This window comes from Gossypium hirsutum, chromosome A13, assembly GCF_007990345.1.
Source record: "Gossypium hirsutum isolate 1008001.06 chromosome A13, Gossypium_hirsutum_v2.1, whole genome shotgun sequence".
NCBI lineage: Eukaryota > Viridiplantae > Streptophyta > Magnoliopsida > Malvales > Malvaceae > Gossypium > Gossypium hirsutum.
Genome location: NC_053436.1, coordinates 8,241,440 through 8,246,179, shown reverse-complemented (window position 1 = coordinate 8,246,179; position 4,740 = coordinate 8,241,440). Strand labels below are relative to the sequence as shown.

The 4,740-nt window shown below is 35.7% G+C and overlaps 1 non-coding gene across 1 annotated transcript; it reads left to right on the top strand.

Moving 5' to 3' along the window:
* Nucleotides 1–2,196: 2,196 nt before the first annotated feature.
* LOC121213364 (small nucleolar RNA R71) lies at nt 2,197–2,302 on the top strand. Its single transcript, XR_005908746.1, has one exon. It is a non-coding gene; the product is annotated as a small nucleolar RNA R71 (small nucleolar RNA).
* The last annotated feature ends 2,438 nt before the right edge of the window (nt 2,303–4,740 follow it).

The following is a 4,740-nucleotide window of genomic DNA, read 5'->3' as shown; positions in this document are numbered from 1 at the left end:
ATAATCAATGTAGACTCTCCAACCTGTGACTGTCCTTGTTGGGATTAATTCATTCTTCTCATTGACTACAACAGTCATGATCCTTTCTTAGGAACAACCTGCACTGGACTCACCCAAGAACTGTAAGAGATAGGATAAATAATAACAGCATCTAGGAGTTTAATTACCTCAGCTTTAACAGCTTCCTTCATATTGGGGATCAGTTGTCTTTGGGCTTGCACGCATGGTTTATATTCATCTTCCATTAAAATTTTGTGGGTGCAAAAAGAAGGGCTGATCCCTTTAATGTCAAAAATTTTCCAAGCTATGGCCCTTTTATGCTCTCTTAATACTTGGAGTAATTCCTCTTTCTCTTTGGGTTATAAGTTGGATGCAATAATTACCGGTAATGTGGACTTTTTTCCAAGGAATGCATATTCCAAGTGATTCGACAATTGTTTAAGTTCCAATTTGGGAGGTTTGTCAATAGAGGGTTTTTGCTTAAGTTCATCTTTTATCTTAATTCCCTCATATTCTACTAGTTTTAGGGAGTTTCATTGGAGTTAGGTCAGTTTCGATTTTAGAATCATCATCCATCCCCTCTCCTTGGGTGAAACACAGTTCCATCTTGTCCTTGTGTACGATTTCCTAAAAAAGAATCTTGAGTAGCATGATCAATAGAGTCGATAAAATAACATGAGTCATCCTGTTCTCTAGAAAATCTCATGACATCATATATTTTAAAAATAATCTCTTCGTCACCTACTCTAAGTACCGATTTACCATCACCCACATCAATTACAGCTCTCGCAGTGGCTAAAAATGGCCGATCTAAAATTAAGGGCACTTCAACATCTTCATCCATGTCAAGCACAACAAAATCAACAGGGAATATAAATTTATCTACTTTTACAAATAAGTCCTCTATAATTCCCCTAGGATCTTTAACTGATCTATCAGCTAATTGAATACTCATCCTAGTGGGTTTAGGTTCCCTAAGACCAAGTTGTTTAAACATTTTATATGGCATCAAATTAATACTGGCGCCAAAATCAGCTAGTGCTTTATCAACATTCAAACTACCAATTAAATAGGGAATAGTTAAACTTCCTGGGCCTTTCAGTTTGGTTTGTAGTTTGTTTTAGAGTATGGCTGATCACTTTTCATTAAGCTCCACTATAGATAAGTCTTCAAACTTCCTTTTGTTTGTTAGAAGCTCCTTTAAGAATTTTGCATATGTAGGCATCTGCGATATAGCTTCAACAAAAGGTAAGTTAATATGAAGTTGTTTAAAAAGTTCAAGAAATTTACCGAATTGCGCATCCATGCGGTCTTTCTTCAACTTTGCTGGGTATGGGATTGGTGGTTTATATTCTGTACTCGCCGGCCTTGGGTCATTTTTACCTACACATTCTTACCTTTGCTTACCACCATTTCTGTCCTTGGTTTTTCAACTAACCCTTGCTCATCTTGAATGGCAATCGCGTTGAGTTGCTCCCTTGGGTTAGATTCAGTGTTGCTTGGTAGGCTATCTTGTGGTCATTCAAAAATCAACTTGGCGAGCTGTCCAATCTGAGTTTCAAGCCCCTGGATTGATGCTTGTTGATTTTTGAGTGTGTTCTCGGTATTCTAAAAATGAGTTTCTGACACTGAGATGAATTTGGATAGCATCTCCTCAAGGTTCAGTTTTTTCTCCTGCTGGTACAGGGGTTGCTGAAAACCTAAAGGGGGTAGTGGTCTCTGATTCCCTTGGCCTCCCCATGAGAAATTTGGGTGGTTCCTCCAACCTGCATTGTAAGTATTACTATAAGAATTATTTTGAGATCGAGGATTATTACCCATGTAATTTAACTACTCGTTCTCCATGTTGTGGCCATAAGGTCGGTATTCTGAACTGCTTGATCCACCTCCACTTGTTTCGCACTACATTACTGGGTGAACCTATGAAGAACTAAGAAAACCATCAATTTTCTTATTCAAGAGTTCTACCTGATTAGAGAGCATGGTGACCAAATCGACGTTATAAACGCCGGCTGTTTTCGTTGGCTTTGTCCTCATGACTTCCCACTGATAGTTATTTAGTGACATCTCCTCTATAAATTCATAGGCATCTTCAAGTGTCTTATTATTGATGGTTCCGCCAGCAGCTGCGTCAACCATCTACCGAGTCAAAGGGCTCAGACCATTGTGAAACGTTTGGCCTGTAGCTAGAGTGGTAACCCATGGTGAGGGCATCTTCGCAAAAGGTCCTTGTATCTGTCCCATGCATCGTAGAGTGTTTCTAAATCCATCTGAACAAAAGAAGAGATATCATTATGTAATTTAGCCGTTGGAAAATATTTTAATAAAAACTTTTCAGTCATTTGTTCCCAAGTAGTTATTGACCCCTGTGGTAACAAATTCAACCACTGTTTAGCTTTGTTTCTCAATGAAAAAGAGAATAACCGAAGGCGAATGACCTCATCAGAAACGCCATTAATTTTAAATGTATCACATAGTTCCAAAAAGTTTGCCAAGTGAGCGTTGGGATCTTTGTCCTGCAAACCATCAAACTGAACAAATTGCTGTATCATTTGAATTGTGTTAGGTTTCAGTTCAAAAGTATTTGCAGCTACAGCAGGTCTAGCTATGCTGGATTCAGTTGCTGTTAAAGAAGGTTTAGCATAATCATACATAGTACACAGAGCAGGATTCTGATTAACAGCAATCGCAAGAGGTAGCAGATTTTCTTGGTTTTTAGCCATCTCCTCGGTTGTGGTTGAAGTATCGTCCTTCTGCTCTTCTGTGTATCGTAAGCTTTGCCTTATTTCTTTTCGGTTTCTGCAAACTGTGCGATCGAGCTCATTATCAAACAGTAATGGTCTTGACGAGTTTTTCCTGCTCATAAACTAGAAAAACCTGTCAAAAGAAAATAAATGAAAAATTAGGAAAGAAAATAAAAATTTAAATTGCAATAAAAGTAAAATGGCTAAAGTAATAAAAATCGAGTGTTCCTAATAGTGTGATCGAGTCTCCGACGTTTCCTTCGATCCTCGAGTGGCTTGATAAAAACTATAAGAAAAAGAAAATAAAGAAAGTAAGCACTAGGCTTAGTAAGCTTACAAGAAAATAAATTATAACATTCAACATAATGAATAATTATACATAATGTCACCTAGCCTCATAAACTTTCTTTACTTCTCATTTTCTACCTTCTTCTTTACTCACTTACCTTCTTTCTTACCTGACCTTTCACTATTCATAAATATAATCTACGTTCCCTTTTGCTGATTATTCACTGTAATTTAACATGTACAATGACCTGTTGAACCACTCGGAATACTAAGGTCGTTCCTGTCTATCAATATCCTACCAATGCCATGTCTTCGACATTGACTTACATGAATTATTCCTGTCTCCAATGCCATATATATATCTAATATGGGCTTACATGGCTCATTCCTGTCTCCAAAGCCATATATTTGATATGCACTTACATGGCTCATTTCTGTCTTGTCCTGTCCTGTCAACCCCAATATCCTAACATTCCTAAGGATCAAACGGGGCTTCCTAATGCTTTTTCTCTGTCACTTCGCCTTTAATTCAACTTTAAATATTCTCAAAAAATAAGTATATAAATGCTGGAAATTGACAATAATAATGTAAAATAAAAGAATATTGCATTTTTTACTGTAAACTCACCTCGATACAAAATGTGACTAAACTTTACAATTTAGTCCTTTACTTTTTCTTTTCCCCGATCTACTCCCAAATTTCGCTCTTCTTGATCTATAATAGCAAATTTAACTTATTTAATATTCACATTTATCAAAACATTCCTTGACCCAAACTTTGGCAAAATCACATTTTTGCCCCTAAACTTTCACATATTTTCACTTTTGTCCCAAGGCTCATAATTTAAACTTCATCCTATTTTCTTATATTTTATGACATGCTGATCATTTTTCCCTTCTATGACAACATCAAATTCACACTCTAACATGTACTTATGACTATTAGGTATTTTTACCGATTAAGCCCTTTTACTCGTTTTCACTTAAAACTGAGTAGCACAAGTTGTCTAACATAATTTAAAACCTCATATTCTTTCATAAAACATCAAAATAAACACTTTTCACCTATGGGTGTTTTTCCAAATATGAACCCTAACTTAAATTATTGCTAGCATAAGCTTTATGGAGCTACCGGGACTCCGAAAACGTAAAGAACATTAAAAACGGGGCTTGGAATCACTTACTATGGAGCTTGAAAGCTTGAAACAAACCCTAGCTATGGAGAACCCTTGAAATTTCGTGCTAATGAAGAAGATGATGAATTTTATGTTATTTTTCCCTTTTTATTTCATTTAATATCCAAATGACCAAAATGCCCTTCCTTATTAAACTTTCAAAAACTCCATCCATGTCGTCAAATTGTTATTTAAACCCTCCTAATTAATATTTCAAAGCAATTTCATACTAAAAACTTCTACAATGCAAGTTTTGCAAATTATTCAATTTAGTCCCTAATCTCAACTTAAGCACTTTATGCATAGAATTTCATCACAAAGTTTTCACACAATCATGCAATCATATCATGGACCTCAAAATAATAATAAAATAAATTTTTCTACCTTGGATTTGTGGTTTCGCAACCACTGTTCCATTTAGGCCCTATTTCGGGATGTTACAGATATAATCAACTCATTTAAACTAAACCAAATTATAATATCATTATCACATTCAGTCTCAATCTTACAATTTCAGATATAACATATACTTT